The 15012-nt window shown below is 37.0% G+C and overlaps 1 long non-coding RNA gene across 1 annotated transcript in view; it reads left to right on the top strand.

Annotated features, from left to right (window-relative positions):
* Nucleotides 1-5691: 5691 nt before the first annotated feature.
* LOC109263625 (uncharacterized) overlaps nt 5692-15012 on the top strand; it is a 40623-nt gene continuing 31302 nt past the window's right edge. The window contains exon 1 of the long non-coding RNA XR_002078299.2: nt 5692-5841. This is a non-coding gene — a long non-coding RNA (uncharacterized LOC109263625). The remainder of the gene's footprint in view (nt 5842-15012) is intronic.

Raw genomic sequence — 15012 nt, 5'->3', positions numbered from 1 at the left:
CCATGCAGTTAGGTGGTAGAAGCCACTTGTGGGATTTCTGTCTTCCCCTACCTAATCTCAGATAACCCAGTACTCCCAGGGTCTGGCAAACCTATGGAAGAATGCTTCCTTTCTTTCTTGATTTTACTTGCCTTCTACATGTGCTTACAGTTACAACTCTTTTTTTGTTTTCTGGCTAAGGACCTTTCTACTCTCCCCTTTGGGATGAAGAGGATTTGCTCATACATGATGAATCCATATTCTATGTGTAAGGCCCTCCTGGGTCAGAGGACAGAGCCTACTCTTTTTCTCTTTAAAGTGAGGAAACTATCCATTAACTAGATAATCCCAAGAAATAGCTGTTCTTAAGGTGAATTAGTCTATCTTCCGTCTTTTAAAATAGAAACATATAGGGACACCTGGGTGGCTGAGGCGGTTGAGCGTCCGACTTCGGTTCAGGTTATGATCTCACTGTTTGTGAGTTCGAGCCCCATGTCAGGTTCTGTGCTGACAGCTCAGAGCCTGGAGCCTGCTTCGGATTCTGTGTCTCCCTTTCTCTCTGCTCCTCCCTTGTTCACACTCTGTCTCTCTCTCTCTCTCAAAAATAAATAAACATTAAACAAAATTAAAATAGAAACATATAGACTCCCTTGTTAGTGAACTAGAAGAGAGATTTTAAAATTCAGGACTATTATTCCAACAATTTATCAACCTCTCTTTTTATGAGTTTCAATGCCTATATTTCAAATTTTAATAGTTTATAAAAAGACAGTAATAGACATCCTTTAAAACTCCACTGCTCAGGGTCAGCTAATTTACTCTTCTCCCCACATTAGAGTCTTATTCTTTTCCCTTCCCAATCTGCCACTGGGATCTCTCTTCTATGGTCTCATTCTGGTGGAAAGTTTCTGGGAAAACTTTGCTTAGCCACCAACTATGATTTTAACTAAGGTTTTCTGGATTCACAGATTTTGTTGTCACTTCTGCTAATAAACCTGGCAGTAAAAAAGTCAGGCCTTAGCAGATTGTACATTGGGTTTGTGACCTTTAAGAATCCTTGGCAATCATGCTGGATAAGAGATTTGTTTATGTATATGTTGGGCCCAGAATATCACTTATACATTTTTTTTCTTTTCTGCCACCTTATTTCATTGAGTCTATAGGAACGAGGGAAATTTCTTTGAAACACAAGTCAATATATGTATCCTGAATTTTTTACATGTCAAAATTAGAAGAACAGTCACCATGTGAATTAGAATAGTAGTTCAATTATGATTTTTTTTCTCAATTTTAGAAGAAAGATGTATGCATGACCTGAATTCAATTCTACTGGTATCAAGACCATCTTATGCTTGACTAGATCACTAAGATTACGCTTGGTCATGAGAACCAAGTTAACTATAAAATTTGATTTCAATTATCAACAGTAAGTTCTCAGCTTTTATTTGGTCAGTATAAGAGTAGAAAGAATGAAAAATATTTATAACTAGGTGCTCAGAGATTGAAAAGCAAAAGAAAGTCCATTTTGAAATCACAGGTGCCAGAATCGACTCCCTTCTTATTCTTAAAGCATGTTTACACGTCGTTTAGCCATTGTCAAAGAAATTGCCCTGGACAGAGTTAAATAGGCAAGGAAACTTTAAGAGTATTGCAATAAGGGAGAGAAACCAAACTCAATTTTACTCAAACAAAAGGCAGAAGCATATTTAAATGTTGGGGTGAGCTAGTGGAAGGGTACTAGAGTGCTTTAGCTGGGAGGTTGGTCAGTGTGATTAGGCCACCTGTGGTTGTTAATTGTTGCTCTTCTAAGTTAGGTTCCTACCCATTCACAGAGATTTGGGAGGTAGGTCTACTATCTTCCTTGATTAGGTTTCAAAAAGCTCCCAGGTCTTTGAGAAAGATATTCCTACATCTTAAAACTGGCAACTGGCTTTTAAGATTTATACTTCTCAGGGGCAGAGAACAAAATTTGCATTTCAAGTATTCTGAAGTATATGCTCTAAGAGGGAGGAACCTACAATTATGAAGAAACCTATCTAAAATTTAGTCAAGCTGATGGGGACATTAAGGTCATGTTAGCCACCATCCCACTGATCAAAGTCATTCATGCAGCCAGGGTAATTGTGATCATAACAAATTACTTAAACAGATGACAATGCGTATCCAACCAAACTATTAAGGGCTAATATTCCCTTCACTTCATCAGTGCAGAAGCTAATAATTTGATTCCTCAACTCAAACATATCAGCATAAAGCGGTGTCTGAATGGTTCAGCTGGTTGCACATCAGACTCTTGATTTCAGCTTAGGTCATGATCTCAGGGTTGTGGGATCAAGCCTCACATCAGGCTATGCACTGAACGTGGAGCCTACTTAAGATTCTGTCTCCCTCTCTCTCTCTCTCTCTGCCCCTCTCCCCTGATCACGTGCTCTCTCTCTAAAACACAAAAAAATTTAAAAACTAAAAAAAACACATCAGCATGCCAAATTGGAATACTTCTTATTATGATTATTAATGCTGTATAAGGAGAGAAGCAATTCTGTCTTTCATATTTTTTTTCATTTCTCTTAAGAATTTAAGGCAGTAAACTATTTCATGTTTGCCTGTTTTGCAATATTCAAGAACACTGTTTAAAAATTGCTGTAATGACAGATTTTAGAGAGTATTTGAATTTAGTGTCCACAGAAAAGGGGAAATTCAAAGAATCACCTCAATAAACCATCTCTCATTTCTCCAGATCCTTTGGAATTTTAGGAACAGCAAAGACATGTACTACTAAATAATGAAAATTGGTTCATACACTGGCAACCTGGGAATCTGCCCAGGCAGCTGCACAGAGACCCTTCAGCCAGGATTGCCCTCAAATTCTCTGAGCACATGGCTGATTAATCCCTTCATAACTACATTTACATATAGTCCTATGAAAATCAGTCTAAATGATTTCAGGGACACGGTCTTCTCTGTCAAAATAATAGTTCCAGAACACAGAATTCCAGAGGAGAAAATGCCACCAGCAGTGAGTACTTTGTTTTTGATAACTTTTAGGTAACTGCCTGTCTTCCCTTGAAGCACTTTTTTTTTCAAATGGATTTGCCTAGACATGTTTGCTCGTTAAGCCCTTGGAGACAGTGGTAAATGGACCCTCTGTCCATTTCTCCCTTCGAGGCAGTCAACAACTTTCACTGGCCACTTCCCTAATGGCTTTTACAAAGCAGGCAAATAAAATCATTATGTATTTTATATCAACACACAGATTACATTTTGTTGTGTCTATCCCTTCTATTCCCAGAGATACTCTCAACTTTATTAATATATCTTAATTAATACATTAATATCTCTCTGGCCCAAGAAATATCACTAATCACTTAAAATTCCTCAAACAGAGCTTTGCGCAACTTTATGATAAATTTTTACCAGGTAAAGTGGGGTGCAGCAAAAATGCATTTAAATATTCCATTTGCATATAATGTAAAACTTGTTTTTCTAGCATAAAAAAAGAAAAACTTCTTACACTTCGCTTGTTTTGGTCAATAGATGAAATTAAATCACATATAATGATTAATTTTAATATTTTAATCTAAGTTTCTATTTTTCAAAATAGAAAAAAATTATCTACCTTGCAGCTATGTTGTAAATACCAAATGTGATTATATGTAATATTTGTGTTTGTATATGTATTTTCAAATGAATATATGTATGTGCACAGATGTGTGTAGGCATATGTATATATAAATACACATACATATTCCTTAGCCGCCATTTGCATCATACTAAACATTTCATATACTTTAGATAGAGTAATTGTTTTTTTCTTGTAATTATTGTGTACCTGTGGTATTCAGACTTCACTGGAATTTTAACATGACCCAGCAAATTACCTTACAAGAATAATTAAGGAAAGTTTTAAGAAAAAATTTTGAAAAAAAAATTCAAACATACCAGGGATGACATGCCAGACAGATGGAGTAGAAGGTGAGGAAAAATAAATGTAGATGTACAAAATGGTGCATCTGACCTAAAGAGATCATTTGGCAAGGCAGAGTAATAGGAGTATGAGATGTTTACTATAGGAAATTATGTAAGGGCTTTGAATCAGGCTATACTACAGTCATTTTGTGCTGAACAGTCAAATGCTAAAGACCTGTCTATTAAAATCAGACATATAACAATGCAGCTGTGTGTTGGAACAAATTAGTTACTACTTCTCTCAGGCTGGATTGGTGTTTATAAAGAAAATAAATATCATGAATAAAATGTGGATGGGGTATTGGTTCTTTGAATGAAGACTCTCAAAGAATAGGTTACCAAATTTAAACTGGATTGGAGAATATAACTGGGACCAATGCCAAAGTAGGGACATCTTATTTTCTCATCTTAGATTTTAGTACCTATGTATGGAGAAATCTAGGTCATAATGCAGTCTTAATACATTAACCAGCCAGCTGCCCAGAGGTCACTGTCTGCTTTACAGATCCATGTTCTACCAGGGCAGCGCCCACAGTGCCTTCTCAACGATGAGACTCTGTCATCTGGGAACCACAGCCCAAGGAACATGAAGGTTTTACTATTTTCACATAATGGGAAAGTTATTCCTCTCAAGGAAAGAGTGAAAAGAGTGTAAGGGACCTTGATTTTGTAGGAAAACAGAAGTTCCCATTTCTACGGCAAGATTAGGGTTTTTCTTTTAATCACTATGAAGCATCTACATTAAATGTCACTGTTGTGGAAGTTCTAGCCCATGTAAATATGACGTGGAAACAAGAATAGAAATAAAGCCATAATTATTTTATATAAAATGATTTAGGAAAGTGTTTGGAAGTGACTGGGCGCAATAGAGTTATATAAAGTAGTGTGTCTTTATGTCAGAAATCACAAGTTAGAAAATAAAATTTAATGAAATCCTATTCCCACTACAATAGAACATAGAAAGATACATGGACGTATCTAAAACATAATCCTAGTGAAAAAGAGGCAGAAATTTTTATTGAGAGACAATATGCATATCTGATTAAAGGAGACACATAATGGTGATATATATCTGAGTGGGTTGATTAAAAAGTTTAAATATGGATATCATTCAAATATATCCATTTGAATAATGAGAGCGGAAACTAATTTTGTTCTTTAAAAAAATTTTTTTTTAGTTAGAGAGCACGCAGGCGGGTGAGGGGGGCAGAGGGAGAGAGAGTGAGAGAATCTTAAGCAGTTCCACACCAAGTGTAGAGCCAGATGCGGGCTTGATCCTATGACCCTGGAATAATGGCTTGAGTCAAATACCGAGTCAGATGCTTAACTGACTGAGCCACCCAGGCACCTCAAAACCAATTTCATTCTTAAAGAGAACATACTATTTATGTATGTTTCATCTACATAAAGAATAACTATCCATAGGGCACTACAGTACTGAGTTTCCCAGAGGAAACAGACTTCAGGCTTGAAGATCAAACTCAATAGAATTATTGAGGAGCTATTCAGGAGGTATGAGCAGGTGAAGGCATAGACATGGGGTAGTGAAGCCTCCAGAGACTGGCAGCAGTGGAAGCCATTTACCACCTTAGGCCTGATAGAAGAAGAGAGGGAACTGGGTCACTGGAGCCTAGACAGAGCTCATCTCCCTAGAATAGGGACGGCCATCTCACAGGATTTGTCCTGTGGAATGCAGCCTCTGTCATAATGGTGAGGGAGAAGGCTGGGGAGGGGACACCTACCTGACTGACCTCTTACTCTTCCTGAATTTCTGGCTCTTGCTATTATTGACCCACTGTCCAAACCCAACAAATATTCACGGGGCAGGAGTGAGTGGATCAGGCCAAGAAGCATGGATAGGAGAGGAGGGGAAAACATCCTAAACAGGAACCACAGGTATTTCTAATATAATAAAAATAATGGTTAATTCTGACATATGAGTAATACATTTATTGAAATAGTCATGTCTATGTAATCTGAGACAAGTAGAAAATGCAGAACACTACTTATAAATATACAACTATAGATTAGTTACCTTATGTTACATTATGCAATGGAAACAAATAACACCAAAATCCCAGTGGTTTACAATGACAAGGGCTTATTTCCTGCTTAATCATGTGCCTACTGCCTGTCAGATGTGGCTTTGCTCCAACTGACTTCACTCTAGTCCTAGGCTGAAAAAACATACTCAATCTAGAATGTACTGGTCTCTTGGCAGAGAAAAAAGGGATGTGGTAAACTACATGCTGGCTTATAAAGCTTATGAATTTCACATGGAAAGCTTAATGTTATCCTTACTCACATTTCACTGGCTAAAGAAAGTCATGTGACCAAGCCCAATGTCACTACTGGTGGGCAGATTTAAGCATTCTTGGTGGGGAAGGATGGTGGTGGGCAAGACCCTTAAAAGTCTGTTTCTTCGTTTTTAAGTTTTGTGTTTTTTTTGTTTTGCTTTTTGTTTTGTTTTGTTTTTGTTGTCGTTGTTTTTAATCTTGAGAGAGTGTGAGTAGGGTAGGGATAGAGAGAGAGAGGAAGAGAGAGAATCCCACGCAGGCTCTGTCCTGGCAGCATGGAGCCCCATGCAGGGCTCAGACTCATGAACCATGAGATCATGACCAGAGCCAAAACCATGGGGCCACCCATGTGCCCCAAAAGTTTATTTTAATTTTTGTTAACAGATAATATAATTTATCACATTCCTTTATTTGTGAGTTGATATGTGATAATGAGAGCATAAAATATCAATTGAAAGCCCATGTAAAAATGTGTTCATATAATTACATAGCCATAATGAGTTGAAGATAGAAGGGAGCTGGACCAATATCTGGATTTTACTAATGTAGGAAATGAGCCTCAGAAAGATGTAATGATGTGTCCAAGGTCATAACATTCAACAACTTGGATCAGATTGGTAATATCTAATTCTGCACTTAGGCCTCTTTCCAGCACAGGTCAGTTCTTTGTGAACAGGTTTTGTTAGGAAGGAAGAAGCTCGTCTTTTATGAATTTAATCCTATTTGTTGAAGGTCAATACCAATCACATTTAGGTACGAGGTATAATGTATTTTTAAGGACCTGCAGAGAGATCACTGTCAATTCATTCTTCTTCAAATCTCTCTTCTATATCTACCTCTGTATACAAGAGAGCGAGTAACAGAAAGATCACTTGGTGTTTGATGGGGATAGAGAATACAGGCACCAGTCTCAGATTTCAAAAATCACATGTTTTCTCTTCCATAAAATCTCCTAGATTAACTCTTGATAAGCAACTAATTTCTGGGCCATGATCTTCTTATGGGGAATTATAAAGAAGATACAAATAAACTGATATATTTAGGTAGAGAGGCAATCAAAACATCTTTGTTGCAAAGGTTGTCCAGAAACCTTTCATTAATGCTGTGTAACCACTGAGTTAATTGACTTCCCTGTTTGAAATAACAGGCCAAATCATAGTAGTGGGAAAAAAGGGACTGCAATGGCAAGCTTTCCCTTTGTCACCTGAGAGGACAAAACCCAGTACTAACCGTCTATCACCTTTATCCGTCAGAATAATGAGAAGACAGCTTTCAGATTGGCCTCCTAGGAATCACTACCCTTTATAAGATAATCAAATCTGACATGTTGTTTATAGGTTGAATATTATTGTTAAGTTTGGGATGCTTATAATGTACAGTTGTAGGTTATATTCTAATTTGTTGGCATTTTCTCATCTGACAAAACAAAGTTACTAAAAAAATAACAACAGCCACTCCAATGTGTGTGTGTGTGTGTGTGTGTGTGTGTGTGTGTGTGTGTGTGTGTAGGTGAATTTGTAGCTGCTAAAGATACTTGCAACTTGCAATGATTTGGTAAGTATGTGACATTTATCCTTAACTGCTCCTCATAAAAGAATACTCAGAACTGCCTCTAACTCCTACTTCAATCTGTGTGGCATTATCAAAATTTGGTTAGACTGGAGCTTTCAGAATTTTAATGAGGTCGAGGAGTTAGACAAACAATGACTAATTTATAGGAAGGTCACCTTCAAAGTACAGTGAACATAGTTTTGTAATACAGCAAGAAAGATGATGCAAAAGAATGGGAGTTAAAAAAAAAAACAACATTTTCTTATGTGCTCCAAACAGTAGGTTTACTACTGAATTATAACTCATCTGACAAGGCAACGGGATATTTTATTCATTGTGTTTAGACATTTTGATAAAAGTTTGGCTCAACTATAATGGGACAATTTGAGTGGGGACAAATCATCAGAGCCCACCAGACTGACTGAACATCTTTGTGCTTATTTGGTGTGTCTACTTCTCATTCTTTAAATATAACTGGCACGCTATTCTCAGAGACCGAAAGTACTTGCCTGCCATGAGCAGAATCTTGCCTGTGACCTTTGGTGTTCTCTCTGTTAAGCCATGTCAGTTCTCTCTCTCTTTTTAAATTTTTTCAATGTTGATGTATTATTTTGAGGGACAGAGAAAGATGGAGCATAAGCAGAGGAGAGGCAGAGAGAGAGAAGGAAAGGGAGATGCAGAATCCAAAAAAGGCTCCATGCTCTGAGCTGTCAGCACAGACCCCAACGTGGGTCCTGAACACACAGACTGTGAGATCATGACCTGAACTGAAGTCAACTGCTTAACCAACTGAGCCACCCAGGCACTCCCATGTCAGTTCTTATATAGATGCTCTCATGTACTTCAAGAGAAACTCCACACACAACGGGAACTTGACCAGACAATGAAATGTATAAAACTGAACATGGGCTCTAATTCCTACCAGGCCAAAGTGACTGCCTCACACATTTAAAAAGGTAGTTTCAAGTCAGTAAGCATTTGTCTAGGGAATGCAAACCAGCTTAACTATTCAATGAAAAAATATAAGAAGCAATTCACTGTTAAACAAAGTAGCTACATGCATATGGCAAAAAACAAAACAAAAAAAAAAAAACCCAACTATTTTATTAACAACGGTTTCTCTTTCCTAGCTTTTAGAGCATCCAGTCAAAATTTGACTGGATTCATACAAAAACATTTCCACCTTCCAGAGGATGATTTTTGCCTAAAATAACCCACAGAACATTTGGGAATGTCCCAAATTATAGTTGCTATGTCAAATAAATCACATCTACTATATCTACTATTTTGTAATTTTAACTACTAAAACATATTAGGAAATATGGCCTGTCATTCTTTTGGCTGAAGCACATGATTAAGCAGCTTGGTGAATGGAATGAACAGGTGCTGGGATGAAAATCAGAAAGCCCATTCATCTTCATGCTTCCAGGGGAAAATAAACCTTTTGGGGATTTCAACCAGTAGGACATCACTTTCTTGTTTTGGTAGTTTAGTGTGTTTTGGGTGTTTCAGAGCTTTTTCCGATAATTTCATGTTAGCTAATGTGGGAGACAATCATATAATGAATTGCTTGCAGTACGTTTGATGCCTCATTGTTAAATCATACCAACCATTAGGAGGGAAGAAAGTTGCTTCCCACCATTTGGGCATTACTGAATGATATATATCTTTTAGATACTAAGTGATGATATTAGACAGTGAACTCTGAATTCAAGAGTATGTCTAAATCCTTAATATCACATGTTCTTTACATATAATAGCTATCAAAAATGTTGGTTGAAGGACTGAATAGAAAATAACAATTAACTCAACAGGCAGATATTGCTTCTGTCCCTGGGATATCCTATATGCTGTCCCCTATACTTGGTTCAAGCTCATTCATCCTTTATATTTATCATCAGAAATCACCTCTGACAGGTGTCCTTCCCTGGTCATACCCCAAAGAGAGATGATTACTCTCTTTTCCAAGCTATCTTGATACCATCTGTATGATGTTATGTTGTGTATATATACGCTTTTAAAGTTTGTTTAAATGTATCTCACTTCTGTGATTGAAGAGAATTCCTTTTGGTCATAGAATAGGGTTTTCTCTACTTAAAGGTGTGTGGTTATAAATATCCTATCTTGGGGCACCTGGGTGGCTCAGTCGGTTGAGCCTCCGACTTCAGGTCAGGTCATGATCTCACGGCTCGTGGGTTCAAGCCCCTTGTCAGGCTCTGTGCTGATGGCTCAGAGCCTGGAGCCTGCTTGGGCTTCTGTGTCTCCTCTCTGTGCCCCTCCCCTGCTCGTGTTCTGTCTCTGTCTCTCAAAACTAAATAAACATTAAAAATAAATAAATAAATAAATAAATAAATAAATAAATAATCTATCTAGTATAGGCTATGTAATAGACTTTTGCTACAACTGGATAAATCCAGGATGGGTAAATGGGTTGAAGGAAAACGTGGTATCTTTACATCTGAATTTCCAAATATCTTAAAGGTTTTTGTTGTTGTTGTTTATTTATTTTTGAGACAGAGACAGAGACAGAGTGTGAGCAGGGGAGGAGCAGAGAGAAAGGGAGACACAGAATCTGAAGCAGGCTCCAGGCTAGGAGCTGTCAGCACAGAGCCCAACGCTGGGCCCAAACCCATGAACCATGAGATCATGACCTGAGCCAAAGTTGGACACTTAACTGACTGAGCCACTCAGGTGCCCCTAAATTTCCAAATATCTTTAAATAAGTATGATCTGTCATTAGCATGAAATCAGTTGAATGTGATATGTGAGCTATTAACTTTCTCTCCAATTGCTAAAGAAGAATCCTTTGAAGATCTACTTTTATCTAAATCCTGGAAAATGTATAGGAGTATGCCATAAATATAAGGGAGGAATGACATTTGGGGCAAATGTCATTGCAAATACAAAGCTACTGATCTGAAAGTTAGTCTGATTTATCCAATGTGATGAAGAGAAATTCACTGTTATATTAATAAGAAATGAGAATATAAATGTAGTCAGGAACAGGAATAAAGGTTTTATCCTATGACTATGGAAATGGAAAGCCAAAAAGAAGTATTCATTCATTTCTTTATTTTCTTTCTAAGCAGAAAAGTGATGTGATAAACCTTTAATCTAGAAAAAAAAATGGCAGCAATGTGACAGATGGTTTGGAATGGGCATAAATCCATTTCTATGGAGAGCAGTTAAGAGGCTCAAGCACAAGAAAATGAAGACCCTTGGTGAATGAATGGCTTCATGGTTGAAGGGGAGTGGGAGGGAGGGGAAAGTGGGTGCTGGGCATTGAGGAGGGCATCTGTTGGGATGAGCACTGGGTGTTGTATGGAAACCAATTTGACAATAACTTTCATACTAAAAAAAGTATCAAATGACAAAATGGAGGAAAAAAATAAAAAATAAAAAGAAAAGAAAAATAAAGATACACCTAAAATACAATTGACCAAATATGTGACTATTTACATAGGGTTGAGAGACATATTGTACATTGTTTTTTGTTGCTACTTTTTGTTGTTTGTAATTCTAAGGTACTTGTTGGACTGTAGTATCATTAAGATATAACTAAATACAAGAATTGGGGGAGAAATGGTACATTACTTATAAAAGACTAAATTCTCTTACTGAAATATTAAATGTTACTGTATTTGCAGATGGAAATGTCCAGTAGGCACTATGAAATGAGTTTATCTCACGGGAGGGTTATCAGATTACAATTATAGATTTTGAATTTAATGACCTAGAGATAGTAGTTGAGGAAGTGGTAACAAATAAGGTCACTCAGTGAGTATGGGACAAAGAACAAAAAAAAATAAGTTTAGAATTTTGAAGATGACATTACTTTTGCGCTTAAGGATTAAATCCTGGAGAAAAACATCAACAAAAATGAACACACCTGAATACAAAAGAGGTAAGCACTCTAGTCAAAATATGTTTGGCTGCTGGCAGAACCCCTGACACTGAAAAACTGCTTACATGCCTGTTTAAGTTTAGAGGCATGCTGACAGGATGCTACAAACAAAATTACTTAAAAATGTTGCCATAAGACAGTGTTCCCAGGCCATAACCCAGTCTTCAGGTAACAGTGATGAATCATATAGAGTTACAGGAATTCCTTCTTTTATATGTCACATCTCCTTCTTAGTATGCTTGCTTCGGTCTTACTTTAGACACTACAGATTTTGCTAATCCAATGAGGAGGAAAGTTAAATGCAAAAAAAAAATGCAAACCAAGGAACACAAAACAGCACAAGAGAAGATATTCCCCAAAGGTCCACAGCAATTCTTTTCTAGTTAGCTCATCAAAGTGTGTCCACAGAAAAATTAAAACTAATCATGAGGTGACTATGCAAATTTTAGAGTTTAACAGAGTAGAGCATTGAACTTTTCCTGGAGGTCAGTATCAAATAAGGGCAACAGAATTGGAGATAAGGAAGAGAGAGTTACAAGGAATAAGATTCACTCAAAAGTGACAACACACTCACACACACACACACACACACACAAATAGATTTGATGAACAGTGACATTACATTTTGAAAATTAATAATTAAGTAGTAATATATGGCCTATGAAAAGTGACATTTACCCACATGACACTCAAGCAAATATGACAAAATGTTAACAATAATTGACTCCAAGTGGAGTATAAACAGTTTCGCTACCTAGAAGATGCAGTTGTGGAGAGTGAACAGTGGAGCATTTGGGACAATAGCGCAGTGTGGTTTCCCCTTACAATGTCAAGAAGAAGATAATAACAGGCAGAGATTTAAAGAACATGAAAAGCAAGATGATAAGTGTAAAATAATAATGAGAAACTATGTAGAATAATAATGGATGATGGAACTAATCCCGTTAAGGGAAGCTCTAGAGAAGCCAAAGGAAATTGATAGTTCAATAAGAAAAATGAACAGTGATGCTGAATGGGTCAGACCCTCTGAAAATTCCAGAGACCTAAACCAGGTAAAATGTCAGATTAGGGAAATCACAGGGTTAGCTGACAGTATATAGGGTTTCTCCCTATACAGAAGAAGATTTCACTTGTTCTTCAGTCCTCTCCTCACTGTTAATTTTGAGAATTTACTCAAAAAAATTAAAATTGATATGTGAATCCAAACGATAAATGAGAAAACTCACTATTTTACATTTAGTTACATTTTGTGCACCATGACTAATAAATTAAGGGAACTTTAAATCTTCTCAAAGCTTTGCTTTGAATATATTTCCTAAAAATGCATTTCAAAGATGAACATGTATAAAGCTCAGTCCTTTTACTCTAGAATAAAACATCTTGGGTGCAAATGTAATATAATCATCTCTCAAAGAATTTGCATCAGTAGTCTGCTCAATTCAAGTTGTCTGGCTAATGTAGTAGGGAAAGGACTGATTACTATAGAGAAAGAAATCTCTGTAAAGAGCGTATCTTCTACTGGATATTTAGCTAATTAATTTGTTTCTGTTGGCATGCTCAACAGTCTCATATTTCACAAACACTGAATGATCTTATGGTAAATATTTCTTATTGCCCAAGGAGGCAAAAAAGAAGCAAGAATCATACTCTGTAATAGGAACAGATCTCCTTACTCCATACTCATTTTATACATGGGAAAGTGACTCCCAAAGTCACTCAGTGAGTTGGTGACAAAATTGGGACAAGAAGCAAGAACTTCACTTTTCTTGTCTAGTATCTTCTCTGCCGCATAAAATAGAAATTAAAAATAAAAGGCTTGGGGTTTTGAATTTATGTCTCCTCCATGGAGTCTCAAGACAAACTATGATGGTGGACTCCTGAAAGATTTAATGAACCTAGTTCCTCCAGTCTTTCAATCTTTTCTCATTAGCTTGCTTTTGTGTAGCAATCCTAGTGAGCAAGAACAATCAACCAGGACTTTCACCATATTTTTGGTCTTTTATCCACCTTAGTACTAACTTTGTACTTTAATAAATACATATGTAAATGAACAAATAAAGTCCGTAGTTGCTAATTCAGTAGGATCTGTCTTAGGAACATTTCTGTTTAACCCTTATACTCCTAGATTGGCTCCATGTGACCAATTAGATTCTCGTGACCCTGCTGGTAGATCAACTGACTCAGTTGACATTTAGAATCATAAATTAGCTTCATTTGGACAAAAATCATGGCACTTGTATCTGTCAGGGTCCAAACTGGAAATGAGAAACTCACTCTTAGTATTTAAAATAGATGACACTTAGCACAGGGAGTTGGTTCAAATCCTGAGGGAACAGCAAAGAAGCCAAAAAGGGGAGCGTATCGCAACCCAAACACGAGCAACAGCAAGGGAAACTTTCACTCCTAGGAATATAAGGACAAAGGGAAGGAGTTCCTAGAGCCCAGGGCTCAAGAGTCAACTGGTAGAAGATGGAAACAGTGTGTAGCCCTCAGGTGGGAGGTGGAACTGTGAAGACCCTACCCAAACATATACCAGGACTGTCAGGGCCACAGGGTGAGGTGGGGCAGCAGGACACTCCATTTTCTCTTCCTCTCACCATGTAATCTCCTGCCAGTGTCTGCAGCACTGGGCAGCACAAGGCAAGGAATTGAGGTAAAAAAAAAAAAAAAAAAATGAAGACCAGATCAACATTGTTTCTCAAAATGTGATCCACAGAGTAACCACTATAGAATCAACAACTGGTGAAAATTCAGATTCCTGTCGCAGAAATCTGCATTAATTATTCAGAATCCTTGGGGGCTGACTGAGTGTGATTTAAAAACCTGCATATTTAATGAGCCAAAAGGTGTTTAAGTTCCAAATAGGAAAACTCAGGAATTACAGCTGACTAGAAACTGCTTAGGAATAAGAAGACCTTGGCTCAAAGTCTGCCTTACTGACTGTGGGGTCTTTGAAAGTTTAATTATCCAGGTCTCAGTTTTTATATCTAAAAATTGGAACACTATCATGTGTCATATATACAGTATAGGTCTGTGTGTGAGTTAAATGAGACAGTGTGGAATGTTAGAAATTAGAATATTAAAAGTGCTTTCAGGAGCCCTATCATCTATAACAACCAAGTTAAATTCAATTCTACTATGATAAGCTCCTTATTTGGTTTCTTGGGGCAATACTATATGGCCACCTTTATATACTGACCATATTTTAGTTACTATAACCATGATTTTTCTTGGACTTTTTAAACTTACATTTTATGTAACACGCCAATTTTTGTTTTTGTTTTTGTTTTTTTTTTGCACAATAACAGTTGTGGA

This window comes from Panthera pardus, unplaced genomic scaffold, assembly GCF_024362965.1.
Source record: "Panthera pardus isolate Hobbes unplaced genomic scaffold, ASM2436296v1 HiC_scaffold_25, whole genome shotgun sequence".
Lineage (NCBI taxonomy): Eukaryota > Metazoa > Chordata > Mammalia > Carnivora > Felidae > Panthera > Panthera pardus.
The sequence above is the reverse complement of the archived record's forward strand: the minus strand, read 5'-3'. Positions and strand labels throughout refer to the sequence as shown.